At 37.9% G+C, this 15,767-nt stretch overlaps 1 protein-coding gene and 1 pseudogene across 13 annotated transcripts in view; one reads left to right on the top strand and one right to left on the bottom strand.

Annotated features, from left to right (window-relative positions):
• The window catches only part of ASXL1 (ASXL transcriptional regulator 1), a 73,746-nt gene that overhangs the window by 45,227 nt on the left and 12,752 nt on the right, over window positions 1-15,767 (top strand). The window lies entirely within an intron of this gene.
• On the bottom strand, window positions 14,446-14,896 carry LOC123851640 (large ribosomal subunit protein eL32-like; annotated as a pseudogene).

Raw genomic sequence — 15,767 nt, 5'->3', positions numbered from 1 at the left:
TTTTCCTAATGGGTAATGGTGCCCAGTATCTTTTCATGTACTTACATTCTATTTCAATATCTTTTGGTGTAATTTATGTTCAAATCTTCTGTTTTTTAAGATTTTATTTACTTATTTGAGAGAGAGAGCACAAGCAGGGGGAGCAGCCGAGGGAGAGGGAGAAGCAGACTCCCCACTAATCAGGGAGCTGAGCACAGGGCTCTATCCCAGGACCCTGAGGTCATGACCTGAGCTGAAGGCAGATGCTTAACCTACAGAGCCACTCGGGCACCCCTATGTTCAAGTCTTTTGTTCATTTTCTGATTGGATTGGTTTGTTATAATTGAATATCTAGAGTTGTTGAGATACAAATTGTTTGTTGGATATGTGATTTGCAGATATTTTTTCCAGCCTGTGGCTTATCTTTTTATTTTCTTAAGAGTGTCTTTTACAGAGTAAAAGTTGTGAATCTTGGTGAAGTCTAATTTATTGATTTAAAAATTTTAATTTAGTGGTGCCTGGCTGGCTCAGTTGGTGAAGTGTGTGACTCTTGATCTCTAGGTCATAAGTTCAAGCCTCATGTTGGGTGTAGAGATTACTTAAAATCTTTTGGAGGTGCCTGGGTGGCTTAGTCGTTAAGCGTCTGCCTTCGGCTCACGTCATGATCCCAGGGTCCTGGGATTGAGCCACGCATCAGGCTCCCTACTCGGTGGGAAGCCTGCTTCTTCCTCTCCCACTCCCCCTGCTTGTGTTCCCTCTCTAGTTATGTCTCTCTCTGTCAAATAAATAAATAAAATCTTTAAAAAAAAAAAAAATCTTAAAAAAATTTTTTTTTATTTCATAGATTTTTCGTGTTTGTGTTTGTCATGTATAAGAACTCTTTCTAACTCTAGATAAAAATTTTCTCTTATATTCTAGAAGTTTTATTTTTCTAAAGATTTAATTTTTAAGTAATTGCACATCCAGCATGGAGCTTGAACTCATAACCTCAGTGGAATCAAGAGTTGTACACTCCACTTACTGAGCCAGTCGGGTGCCCCTGAAAGTTTTATATTTTACATTTAGGTCTGTTACTCCTTTTGAGTTAATTTTTGAATTAGGTGCAGAGTTACATCAAGGTTCATTTTTTTGCCTATTGGATGACCACTTGTTAAATTACCATTTATTTGTGAAGACTATCCTTTCTCTATTAAATTGCTTTTAAAGCTCTGTCAAAAATCAGTTGGCCATATTTTGTAAAAGGTTTTACTTTTGGACTCTTCCATTTACCTATATGTCTGTCCTTTGTTGCTACCATGCTATTTTGATTACAGTGTTGTATTGCTGTATGATAGGATGTAAAATCAGGTGATGTGATTCCTTCAACTTTATTATTTTTCAGAATTGTTTTAATTCTAATTATTTTGCCTTTCCATGTAGAATCATCTTAACTATATCTACAAGATTGTTTTTTGCTGAGATTTTCATAGTAAATACATTCAACCAGCAGATCAGTTTGGGGAGAGTTGACATCTTGACTATGATGAGACTTCCAGTCTATGGATCTAGTATGTCTTTTTGTTTATTTAGATCATCTTTGATATTTTCATGAGCATTTTGTAGTTGTAGTGTATAGATTTTGCATGTCTTATTAGATGTATATCTCAGTATTTAATTTTTTGGGAAGCTATTATAAATGGTATTGTGCTTTCAATTTTGGTTTCTAATTGTGGATTGCTTGCATATAGACAATTGATTTTTGTGTGTTGACCTATATCCTCTTGAATTTGATAAATTTAATCACTAATTCTAGGAGTTTTTCTTCTAAATTCCTTGGGATTTTCTATATAGACCATCATGTCATCTGTGAAAAGGGCCAGTTTTATATATTCTTTCTGATCTGTGTACCTTTTCTTTTGTTCTCTTGACTGATTACACTGGCTAACATTTCAGGCTGTATGTTGAATAGGAGTGGTGAGAGTGGATATCCTTGCCTTCTTCCCAGTCTTCAAGGGAAGGCATTCAGTTTTTCACCATTAGTATGGTGTTAGCTATGGATATTTTGTACATATTTTGCTGTTTATCAAGTTGAGCAAGTTCCCGTCTGTTCCTAGTTTGTTGAAAGTTTTTATCATGAATGTGTCAAAATTTTCTCAATAATTTTTCTGTGTTAATAGAAATGATCATATGTTTTTCTTCATGTCTCATTTACATTTTTTGATGATAAATGATGAATACATTTTTGCATGTTTATTGGCCATTTTTATCCTCTTCCTATTTGAATGTTTATTGTTTTGCCCACTTAAAAAAGAATTTCTTTTTATTTTGTAACATTGATAAGCTTTCAGAAAAGTTTTTAAGTACAGAACAAAGAACTTCTTTTTTCTGTATTTAGAAATATACCTTTCTTCCTGAGTATTAATACTTTAGAGCCCCATTTGGAGCCCATTATACCTTTATTCCTGAGTGTTAATACTTCAGTGTGTACTTGATATTTGCTACAGTGGAAGAATTAATATTGTTAAAATGTCCGTGTTCCTCAAAGCAGTGTACAGATTCAGTGCAATCCCTATCAAACTACCAATAGCATTTTTCATAAAACTAGAACAAATAATACTAAAATTTGTATGGAACCACAAAAGATCCTGAATAGCCAGAGCAGTCTTGAGAAAGAAAAGCAAAACTGGAGGTATCACAATTCCAGATTTCAAGATCTATATTACAGAGCTGTAGTAATCAAATCACTGTGGTCCTGGCACAAAAACAGATACATAGATCAGTGGAACAGAATAGAGAGACCAGAAATAAACCCACGGTTATATGGTCAATAAATCTACAACAAAGGAGGCAAGAATATACAATGGGAGAAAGACAGTCTCTTCAACAAATGGTGGTGGGAAAACTGGACAGCTACAGGCAAAAGAGTGAAACTGGAGCACTTTTTGACACCATACATAAAAATAAACTCAAAATAGTTTAAAGATCTAAATATGAAACCTGAAACCATAAACATCCTAAAAATGTCTATGGCAAGGGAAACAAAAGCAAAAGTAAACTATTGGTATTATATCAAAGTAAAAAGCTTTTGCACAGTGAAGGAAATAAAACAAAAAGGCATCCCATTGAATGGGAGAAGATATTTGCAAATGATAGCCAATAAGGAGTTAATATCCAAAATATATGAAGAACTTATACAACTCAACACCAAAAAAAAAAAAAAAAAATCCAATTAAAAAATGGGCAGAGAACCTGAATAGATTTTCTTTTCCAAAGGAGACATACAGATGGCACACAGATACATGAAAAGATGCTTAACATCACTCATCACTCATCATCAGGGGCGCCTGGGTGGCTCAGGTTGAGTGTCCAGCTCTTGATTTTGGCTCAGGTCATGATCTCAGGGTCCTGGGATCGAGCCCCGTGTTTTTGTCCTGTACCAGATTAAGTTGCAGACATAATGTCCCTTTCTCTCTAAGTACTTACTAAAAACAAGGACATTCTCTTTCATGACCACAATGCAATTATCAGAATGAGAGAATTAACATTGATATAGTACTGCTTGCTGGCTAATCTGCATACTTAATTCAAATTTTGCCTGTTGTTTTACTAATGCTAATTACAAAATTCTCTTTGAGGGTACCTTCAGTCGTGGATCACATAGTGCATTTTTTTGGTCAAGTCTCTTCATTTCCTTTAATCTGGAAAAGTTCCCACAAATTTTGTCTTTTGTGATATTAGTATTTTTTGAGTACAGGCTATTTACTTTCTTTTTTCTTTTCTTTTTTTTTTTTTAAAGATTTTATTTATTTGACAGAGACACCGCGAGAGAGGGAACACAAGCAGGGGGAGTGGGAGAGGGAGAAGCAGGCTCCCCGCAGAGCAGGGAGCCCGATGCGGGACTTGATCCCAGGACTCTGGGATCATGACCTGAGCTGAAGGCAGTCGCTTAACCAACTGAGCCACCCAGGCGCCCCTACTTTCTTTTTTTTTAAACAAGAAGTTTATTTAAACAACAAGATGCTTGACTTGAAGGGAAAACTATCTAAGATTCATTTCTTATAGAGTAATTTATCCCTGCTTAAAGACAGATTGCCGTATAAGTAACAGCTACGTACAAAATGTCCTTGGTTTTACAGTGATAAATGAAAAACACTTAAAATTCTACAATCGAACAAGGAGTGCAAGGATTTTTATGTTCTTTTTTGTTTGTTTTAACAGAGCAAAATAACTTACTGGAATACAAAGATAAGAGCCGAATGAGCATGCTACTAATGGAGAAGGGGGTATTCTCACAGAAGCAGTTCCCCACCCCATCTGTACTTTATGTTGATCAAAATAAACCATTAGCCATTTAGTTAAAAACACACACACACACACACACACACAATATGCTTGTGCATGTACATGGTTACTTTATGTACAATAAGGAATGGGGAAGGGGAAAATGAAAGAATCGAGAAAACGATACTATAGTAGTCAGGATGTGGTGGAACAAAATTGCGGTTTTCTCATTGAGAATGTCTTGGTCTGGAGGAACAGAGTTTTAGAGTAAAACAACCTGTTATTTTTGGTAGAAAACTACCATGCTATTGGTAGTTTGATAGGGATTGCACTGAATCTGTACACTGCTTTGAGGAACACGGACATTTTAACAATATTAATTCTTCCACTGTAGCAAATATCAAGTACACACTGAAGTATTAACACTCAGGAATAAAGGTATAATGGGCTCCAAATGGGGCTCTAAAGTATTAATACTCAGGAAGAAAGGTATATTGTCTGTCTGCTGCTGGAACACATCAGTTGTATCTTCATCCTCTGTTTCCAACTGTGCGGGTGTGTCTGTTTCATTGAGTGGCTGCCCATCAACTCAGAATCAGATCTGCCTCATTGACAAACCCTGTCGTTGACAGTGGGCTTTCATGAGTTTACTAAGTGGTATATGCCTTTTTTTTTTTTTAAGATTTTATTTATTTATTTGACAGAGAGAGACATAGTGAGAGAGGGAACACAAGCAGGGGGAGTGGGAGAGGGAGAAGCAGACTCCCTGCTGAGCAGGGAGCCTGACGCGGGGCTCGATCCCAGGACCCTGGGATCATGACCTGAGCCGAAGGCAGATGCTTAAGGACTGAGCCACCCAGGCACCCCTGTCTGATTTCTCATAATAACTTCGGTCACTTGGTTGAGGTGGTGTCTGCCATTTTCTGCACTGTAAATAAGAAGTATCTTGTGAGGAGATACTTTTGAGTTTATGTAATTAGTCTCATCAAACTTTCATCCACTAGTTTTAGCATCCCCTGATGAATGAGTCCAGCCTGAAACAATCTCTATTCTGATGCTTGTCAAGTGGCGATTTTTAAAATTCATTTGACATTTATTAATTGGCATTCTGCAGTAAGGAAGAGCCCTCTTTTCTCATTTGTTTATTCATTATGGATTTTTGGATTCTTATTTTACTATTGAGTTATCTGTTGCCGTCATTAGCTTTAACACACGAATTGTGCAAAGGTGGCCAGCGGGACTCCCTTCACCATGGCTTTCGTGTCCTGACCGGTCCCCCTCATTCCGAACATTTTTGTACTTTTTTGCTTTCTGGTCCAGCAAGATGTCTGGGTTTAGCTTACATTTTCCAGCCCCAGCTTTGGAATCAGCCATTTTTCCAGGGAACTCAGGATACTCTTAGTTCAGAATAGTGTACATGTATACATCTATGTCTGTTTCTGTATTTGTCTGCCTTTACATATGTTGGTTCATAGTGATACCTTCAATTCCAGACTCTTACTGTAGGGTTCATTCTCGCTCTACCCCTTTCCATATTTATAACTTGCTGCTCCAACAGTGAAAATCCTTGCTTGCATTATCTACTTTGTATCTGATCATTTGCTCAGTTCAGAATAAACATTTAATGGTTTCAGAATTGCCAGCCCCCTTCCACTGTGGAAAACAAATCTATTAAAAGGAGAGCTCACTGTTTATAGTTTAGTTCTTGAGCGCAAGTTTACATAGTTAAAATAGCGGGTTCAAAAGTTACTTCGGGCTAGTTCCACACCTTCCCTCCTTCAGTGTGGTTATGTTAGTCATTTGAAATACTTTAAAATTTTCTGCTGTTATCACAGTGCTTTCTGTTCTCAAGGCTCTGGGAAAATAGGCACTCTCATACATTGCTGTTAGGAATACAAATCCATGCAACCTTTTTTGAGGGGGATTTGGCATTGTTAACAGAATTACGTTTGCATTTAACCTTTGACTCAGCATTTCTACTTCAGGAATTTACCCTGAAGATGCACCTTTAACCATACAAAAGTACAGATTCATGAGGTTATTCAAGACAGTAGTATTTTTATTTGTGAAATGTTAAAAGCCACCTAAATGCCAGTACATGGGGGAATGGGTGTGTGAATAAACTTTGGTACATCTGCATCATGGAATTTTATGCAGCTGAGAAGAGAATGAAGACTGTCTATGAAATGATTGAGTGATTTGCAGGATATATGGTTAAGTGAAAAAAGCAAGTGCAAAATACTGTGTATGGCATGCAATTTGTCTGAGGATAAAAGGGAAATAAAATAGATGTGTATATCATTATTCATGCAGAAAGAACCCCAAGAAGAAACCAGAAACTAATCAGATTGGTCACCCAACAGGGGATGGGTAGGAACAGAGCGTGCAGTTGGGAGTAAGGTGGGAAGGAAAGGGATAAGGACAGTGTCAGTTCTTTGAGCATAACCTTCTGTATAGTTTGGGCTTTTATAACCATGCTTTGTTTCACACACTTAAAAATTAAGTGAAATAACAAAGACGATGAGGAAAAACCAAAATGGATTACAAACAGAAAAGATGAATCTAATGCTGTTAATAGTGATAAAATTCTTGATATGGTCCGACACGTCAGTTTCAGTCTTCCTTCTGAAGGTCAGTGTGGGAGCTGTCCTTTCTCCTTTTCCTGGTATGTTTGTAGTGGGGCCAACTGTCCTGGGAAATTTCCTGGGACACAGAACTTTTAGTGCTAAAACTGGGAAAGTCCTAGGCAAATTAGGGTGAGTTGGTTACCCTGTTTGACATACATCTGTTTTCCTGGGCTTTCCCTTCATCACCACCTTGGGAATTCTTTTCACCTGTCTTCTGTGATATAGTTTCTCTCCTAGATCTTGTGTGTATATAATTTTTGTTTTAGTTTAGTTTGGCTTGTTGTTTATTGTTGTTATTTGTGGAACAGGTTCTCCAGTTACTTCCTGAGAACAAGTGCGTAGGAGGTAAATTATTTGAAACCTTACATATCTTTATCCTGTGTTCCGTACTGGATTATTGGTTTGACTTAAGAATTTTAGAAGAGGGGCACCTGGCTGGCTCAATCAGAAGAGCATGCAACACAGTCTTGGAGACATGGGCTTGAGCACCATGTTGGGTGTAGAGATTACTTAAATAAAACTTAAAAAAAAAAAAGAATTTTAGAAAATATTACGTTTTGGGCGCCAGGGTGGTATAGTCAGTTAAACGTCCAACTCTTGGTTTTGGCTCAGGTTGTGATCTCAGAGGGTCATGAGATCAAGCCCCACGTCGGGCTCTGTGCTCAGCAAGGAGTCTGCTTGAGACTCTCTCTCCCTCCCTCTGCCCCTCCCCACCCCCACTGGCACGTACTCTCTGTCAAACAAATAAATTTTAAAAAAACAAAAACCAAAAAACATTACATTCTCCAAAACTGTTCTTGAGAAGCATGATGCCATTCTCATTCCTTTGTGATGTGTTCTTTCTGAATGGAAGACTTTCGGATCTCTTTTTCAGTTCTTTTTCTGAAATTTCATGGTGCAGTGCTGTGGAATGCGTCTTTTTTCATTTTGCAGGACATTTTGCCTTATTAAATCTGGAAACTTGGGTCTTTTCGTTTTGGGAAAACATCTTGTATTTCTGTCTTTTCTGTTTTCTCTTAGAATTTACGTTTGTTGTGAGACTTTCTTGAGGCAAACCTATTTTCTTTTTCTTCTGAGTCAGTTCTTTGGGATATAACCTATTTGCTGTTGTTTCTGGGAGTTTTGTATCATTTTGTGTTTCTAGCAGATTGCTCACATTCACTGATGTTCCTTTATTTTTTTTTTAAATAGCCTTCTGCACTTTTTGTTTTGGGACTATCTCTTTGAGAACATTTACTGTGAAATCTTCATTATCACCGTTTCCTTTCACGTCCTTTTGTTTCTGGTTGCTGTTTGATCTGTCAGTTGTGCTCAAATATCTGGTGGCCCTTGATAGTCGTTCATGATGAGAGAACTGGCAGATTCTGTGCTTGTGGGCACTATTGTTGGATATGATAGAGAGTGGGGACCCAGGTGCTTTTTTTTGGCTGTTTTTTTTTAAATCCCCAGTTCTCCACCAGAAGGTGTTTTCTCTTAGGCTGGTCACTTTTTCTGGGAAGATAAATCCTTTCCTTTCTTGCCAGCTAGCTGAGAGCAGTCTAGGGCTGGGGTTGCAGGGCTACCACCATGAGGAGAGCTTTGGGAGCCGAATTGGAGAAGGGAGCTGATGGCGTCACTGTTTTATATGTCATCTTTGACTTACTGCTCCTGCTTAGAGTGAAGCATCTCACTTCCTCCCCCATTCCTTGAGCTGGTGTCTTCTATTCTGGACCCTCTCTGGTTCAGTCCAGCCAGAATTAAATCTCCTATTTTCTTCTGAGGCTAGAGATGGATATTGCCTGATTGTTGGGGGACAGAGAGGAGACTTGAGGGGTCCAACTTTGGCTCGGACTTCCAACAAGTTCTCCTGTTTTCATTCCCATGCCTCGCCTCTGTGTCCAGTGGTTCCTGGACCTTTAGTCACTGGCCTCTTGGGGGTTTCACAGTACTAACTGGCCAGCTTTTTGGCTTTTTCCTCTGTAGACTCAGACTTCAGCTTTCTTTTCCCTGCTGAGTCAGTTACTGCCTGTCTTCCTGCTATCCATCTTCCATCTGTTGACATCTCCCATCTGCCTTTTCCTCCCCCTTTTCCCTTTGTCCATTTATATCTTTATTATTTTCTTAGAGTCATTCTAAAGAGGCTTCAGGAGGATGCAAAGAATTGTGTCCCTTTCGCCATGTTTAAATGGAAGCTCAGGCCTTTGTGCAAAGAAAGTGGGAAATGACTTTGACTTCCACACCTCCACACCAGACCCTACCCTACCCCTATCCCTTCACCTGCCACCCAGGCCTATGACCCTTGTTCTTTCCCAATAGCAGACACTCATTAATGTGTATCCTTCCTATTCATGTGGATCCATTAAAAACGAGTGGTCTGTTTGTTTTATATAGGTGTATTTTTATTTCTTTCAGCTACTGTTTAATAGTGTATCATACCAATATACCTGATGTTATTTATCCAGTCCCCTATTATGGATATTTAGTTTTTTTACCATTACAAATACCACTGCAGTTATCTCCTTTTACTTTTGTAGTCTCCATGTGCAAATGCGTGAGAGTTTTTCCAGTGGACTACTTCCTTAACGTTTTAATGGGTAAATGGAGGTGATTTGGAGGCTTTCTTTGAGGCTTGAAGAAAACATTTCATTAATTTTTTTTTTAAAGGTTTTATTTATTTATTAGAGCATGAGCCAGGGGCGGAGGGAAGAACAGAGAGGGTGGGGAGAGAGGGGGAAGGAATCACAGGCAGACTCCGTGCTGAGCGCAGAGCCCAATGCAAGGCTCCATCCCATAACCCTGAGATCATGACCGAGCCGAAACCAAGAGTCAGGTGCTTAACTCCCTGAGCCACCCAGGTGCCTCTGCAATCATCATTTTTGACCACAATTTGGTTTATCCTATACAGTTGAAGGTATGCCTCCCCTCACATTCAGTAATTCAGTAGGTATATGTCTTAGAGAAATTCTTCCATGTACAAGGAAGTTCATAATCCCATTGTTTGTAAATAGCAAGACATAATAAGCAACATAGTGTAAGCAACATAATATCCATCAGACAAAAGAATTGGTAAATAAATTGTGGTATATCTATAGAATGAATAATAGCAATGAAAAGACTAAGTGCTGTGTATCAGTATGTTGGGTGGCCAGGAACATAGAATTGTATGAACAGCAAGTCTTAGAAGAGTACCTACAGTATGCTGTTGATAGAAAGCTAATTCAAAAGCATGAAAAATTTGATATATACATATATAGTTGAACCGTTACGAAAAATAAGACTCAAACACAAAACTCAGAAAACTGGTTACCTGGGGAGGAAGGAGGACAGAATCAAAAGGGGCAACCAGGAGGATTGATGGGATTGGTAATGTATTTATTAAGGTGGGTTTTTATTGTGTTTTATCCTTTATGTATTTTTGCTGTTTTTTTTGGGGGGGGGGGTTTAAATTTAAATTTAAGTAATTAACATATAGTGTATTGTTAGTTTCAGAGGTATAGTTCAATGATTCATCAGTCTTATAGAACACCCAGTGCTCATTACATCACGTTCCCTCCTTAATGTCCATCACCCAGTTACCCGCCCCCCCCCCCCAGCAACCCTCTGTTCATTTCCTAGGTCATTAATATTTTTTTACATTTTAGTTTATACCTGTGATGAGAAAAGTAGCATTATAAAACTTCCAGATCTTTTCGAAAATTTTACTGAGAGACATGCTTTCTCTACAGTCCATAATCTCATTAACAATTCTGAAATCTAAAATACATTTTTTTAAAGATTTATTTATTTATTTGAGAGAGCGCTCACGTGTGCTGGGGGAGGTACCTGGAGAGGGAGTGAGAAAGCAGCAGACCCCCTTCTAAGCACAGAGCCTAACTTGGGGCTCCATCCCATAACTCTGAGATCATGGCCTGAGCTGAAACCAAGAGTCAGAGGCCCAGACTGAGCCACCCAGGCACCCCTAAAATCTAAAATATTTTGAGAAGTGAAAAATTTTTTTCCTAACTCATTTGGCAGTAAAACCTGTCCTGTCTAAACTCATTTGGTGGCAAAGCTCTGATCCAAATTGACAAGGCTATTTATTTTAGTTGGTATATGCATACGTGTTATTTCAAAAAATATTAATGTGTGTTTAATACATGATATATTAAAACTATATGCACTGTTACCACCCCCAAATTCAAGAGATCCTGAATTTTTTTTTTTTTTTAAAGATTTTTATTTATTTATTTGAGAGAGAGCATGAGAGGGGGAAGGGTCAGAGGGAGAAGCAGACTCCCCGCTGAGCAGGGAGCCCGATGTGGGACTCGATCCCGGGATTCCGGGATCATGACCTGAGCCGAAGGCAGACGCTTAACTGACAGCACCCAGGCGCCCCAAGAAATACTGTTCTAAGGCACATCTAGATCCAAGGGTTTCAGGGGAGGGGTCATAGACCCCTGTGGTCATGCCACCATCAACTAGAAGCTTTGCAGCGATGGGTGGCAAATCATAGATGAGAATTTATTTCTGATGGAGGGAAGCTTCTTTTTTGTCTTTAAGAACTCAATTTTTTTTCTCTTTAAACTGTATTCCAGGAGTGTGTTCATTTTTAAAATAACAGCTCTTTTCTTTCTTTGACAGCTATAATATTGAAACTGCTTGTGATAATGCAAGTGGAGTTCAAATTCAATAGAACCTTTTTTTACATTAAGTATTTTTAAAAATGATGAAGTCTTTTCTCAAGCATACACAGAGGTTGCTTTGCTAGTTTTAATTCCTCTCTAGGATTCATATAACAAAATTAAAACATCGCTAACGGACCATTTTGCTTCCATAGTCCAAAGCTGAAGTTTACCTTTGAAGCTATAAACTTTCTGTGCACATTAATAGTTTTTATGTGATTTTTACAGATTCTGGTTAAATTCCTTCATGTTTTCAGAACTGTCAGTTAAATTCAGTAAGACATTTTTAACCCAGCTTTATTGGGATAGAACTCACAGAAAGTGTACAGTTCAGTGGCTGTTAGTGTATTCATAAAGTCATGCAGGCATCACCATTGTCTGATCCCAGAACGTTTTCGTCACTCCCAAAAGAAACCCCATATCCTGCAGTGATTGATTTCTGTTCTTTTGTCCTGTTCTCTCTGCTCAATTACTAGAGCTTTCTAAAAAAGCAGGTCCTCCCTTTTCTTACTCTGTTTTCAAGAGTGTCTTGGCTCTTGTGGCCCTTAGCAGAGTCAAGTTGTATTAAAAAAAAATTATGTTTCATTGAAATTTTACTGAATTTACAAATCATTTTGGGGAGAATGGCATCTTTACAATGTTGAGTTTTTCTTAATATAGAAGATGGTGTGGCTCTCTGTTTAAGTTTTAAACCTTTCTCTGTAAAGTTTTATTTTCTTCATAAGATTGTATTTCTTTTGTGAAACTTGTTCTTAAGTATCTTATATTCTCCTTATAAATTACATTTTCTAATTGGTGATGTTATTGCTGAGTTTTTAATGTACTCTTGAATCTCACAGCCTCGCTGAATTTCTTACTAGGTCTGAATCTCTTGGCTCTTCAGTGTAGATAATTACACTGTCTGGAAATGAGAACACTCTTTTCTCTTTTAATCTCTTTTTTAAGAATAAGTATTGTTAGGAATTCTAGCATACTGTTGAGTGGTCAGCATGCTGTTAGTTTTTAATAATTTATATTCAACACCCCTAGATCAGCCTTCCCTAAGAAGCCATAGCCATTTCTTGCTCAGGAAGTGTTTATTAGATCTACAAAGAAAGAAAAGGCATACCTGGGATTTGTTTATCTGTTTTTCCAGTTCAGAACCTAATCTTGGGCAGGTGAAATTTCGTCAGTTGAAATTTTAGTGTTCTATTTTATTCGTGTTTGGGGCTTGTTATATTCACAGTGCCTTTTATTTATTTATTTTTAAATATCTGACTTGGGCACCTGGGTGACTCAGTTAAGCATCTGCCTTAGGCTCAGGTCATGATCCCGGGGTCCTGGTATCGAGCCCCATGCCTCTCCTTCTGCCTGCTGCTCCCCTGCTTGTGCTCTCTCTGTCAAATAAAATCTTTTAAAAAATGCTCTTTTAAAAAAATAAATCTGACTTGGGATGCCTAGCTGGCTCAGTCAGTAGAGCATGCGACTTTTGATCTCGGGATTGTAAATTTGAGGCCCATGTTGGGTGTAGAGATAACTTAAAAATAAAATCTTTAAAAAAATATCTGACTTAGGGGAAAATATTCAGGTTTATTTATTTATTAGTAGTAGTATTTTCATCATTAGCTACAGTTGCCTTGCCAAACTAATATACTTCATGTATTTTAAGAACACTTACTTGTGTTAGGAGGTGAATTTGGGTAAAAAGTATAGGCAAGTATTCTTTGTGCTGCTTTTACTCTTCCAGCTTTTCTGTAAATACAAAATTATTTCCAAAGAAAGTGTTTAAAATGTACCTGTTTGTAAAAGTAACACATGCCCATGATCAGTATTTAAAAGGATCCAGAACAAAGAACTCCTGCAACTATAATAAAAAGACAAATGACTCAATTTAAAGATGTGTAAAAGACTTGAACAGACACTTCAAAAAGGAAGATAAGAGAATGGCCAGTAAGCATATAAAAAAGTGCTCAATATCTTTAGTCATCAGAAAAATGAAAAATAAAACCCCCGTGAGGTACCACTGCATCTGCTAGCATGGCTAAAGTAAGATTGACAACACCATCTGATGAGGATTTGAAGCATCTGGAACTCCATACAGTGCTGCTGGGAGTGGAAATCTTTGGAAATGTCTGGAAGTTGTTTTCTTGTTTGTTTTAATTAAGCATTCATTCATCCCAAACCCAGCAATTCTGTTCCTAAATATTTACACACGAGAGATGAAAACCAGAAAAAGGTGTCTGCAAGGATGTTCATAGTAGCTTTGTATTCATAATAGCCCAAATCTGGAAATAATACAGATGTCCTTCAACAGGAGAATAGGTAAACACATGGTTGTCTATATGAATACTACTCTGTAATAATGGATAATGAACTACTGATGCCTGCAGCAACAGGGATGAATTTCATCAACATTAGACTGACACAAAAGAGTATAGACTGTATGATTCCATTTCCATAAAGGCCATGAATAGGCAAAAGTGATTTTTCGTGATAGAAATAAGAACAATCGTCTCAGTGGGGTGGGAGGGCATTGTAGAGTCGGGGTTGACTAGGAAGGGGCACAGAGGACCTTTTAGGGATGTTGGACATGTTCTGTATCTTGATAAGCATTTGTCAAACTCATCAGATAATATACTTAAGACTGTGCATATTACTCTATGTAAGTTGTACTTCATTTTAAAAAGTAAGAAAAAGGACACAGGGTTATACATTGATCCAAGGGCATTCCCATATATAAGTGCAATGTAATTATCACACTCAGGAAATTTAACATTATTGCAACCTTTCTATATCTACTATGCAGTCACATTTAAATACCCCAGTATTGTCTTTCATAACATTTTAAATCAGGTTTCAGCAAAGGATCACTCATTACCTGTTAATTTTTTTTTTTAAAGTTTCTTTTTGTTGTTGTTTTATGGTTTTATAACACAAATATGACATGCACAACAAGCTGTCTATTCATTTTCTTCACTGCGCAGCCTGGCGTTGGGATTGGGGACTCTGATTGCCAGCTGGGGTGCTCTTTCCACAATAGCTTTGCGGTTCTTGGAGGAGATACTGTGAGCAGTCTCTGCATAGTAAGATTTGTTGCACATCAGCAGCACTTCAAGCTCCTTGACGTTGTGGACTAGGAACTTCCGGAAGCCACTGGGCAACATGTGCTTTGTTTCCTTGTTGCTGCCGTAACCAATGTCGGCCATCAAGATCTGGCCCTTGAATCTCCTGTGCACCCTATTGTCAGTGCCTCTGGGTTTCCGCCAGTTGTGCATAATTTTGACATAAGTCTGACTGGTGCCGGATGAACTTCTTGGTCCTCTTTTTAACGATCTTGGGCTTCACCAGAGGTCTGAGGGCAGCCATGATGCCCAGTAACAGATGGCTGCCACCTCTGCAGGCAGCGCCGAGGAAGAGAGCTAAAAAAACGTTTCTTGATAGAAAATATCCTTGCAAAAAAATTAAAGTCTTGAGTCTGAGAGCATATTATCTGATGCGTATAATTCTCAGTAGCCCATTTCATTGTTTTTTCAGATGTCTACAGTTAATGTTTGGAAATTTATGATATCAGATGTCTGAAGTTTACATGGAGAGATTAAGGATCTTTAAAAAGGCAGAATTAGAATTGCAAATCTTGCTTTCATTTTCTTAAACGTTTTGTTTGCTTTTTACTGAAAATACATGGCTTTGGAAATTTGGGGTAGTAGTTTGAATTGCAAACAAGTGGGCAGTATTTCTGTTTAATGAGATTTGTAATCAACACTAGGTTCCCCTAGACTCTGGGACCTAGAGGAAGGAAATTCGCTTTTAGTGACTTAGCTGTCAAAGATTTAGCATTATAATTTTTTAAATGTCATTTTTTATCATAAAAAACAATACACGTTAATTGTAGAAAATACTCCAAATCAAAAAGAAAGTCCTCAGAACTCTGCCACCTAGAGGTGCGATGGCTAACACACGTGAGGCGTGTCGCTCTTGTCTTTTGTCTGTGCACACATGCTCACACGATTTTTCTTTTTAAATAGATGATGTAATCATAACGTGTAAATTTAACTGCTTAATTCACTTGGTGCGTCATCATTTCTCATGAAATATTCTACAGTTTTACTTCAAGTAACTGTCCACAGTAGTGTTCCTTGCTGGAAATTCTGGAATTATTTTTTGTTTTAAAACTTTTATTGTAAAAATGTAAAGACATGCAACATAAATGTTCAGCCTAATAAATGTCATAAAGTAAACACCCTCGTACCTGCCACTCAGATCAAGTCTTGGAGCGTGGCTG

Source organism: Mirounga angustirostris, unplaced genomic scaffold (assembly GCF_029215605.1).
Source record: "Mirounga angustirostris isolate CCGP_5_RB_7025 unplaced genomic scaffold, mMirAng1.0.hap1 SCAF_10, whole genome shotgun sequence".
Taxonomy (NCBI): Eukaryota; Metazoa; Chordata; class Mammalia; order Carnivora; family Phocidae; genus Mirounga; species Mirounga angustirostris.
Note: the sequence above shows the minus strand (reverse complement) of the source record. Positions and strands in the feature narration are given on the sequence as shown.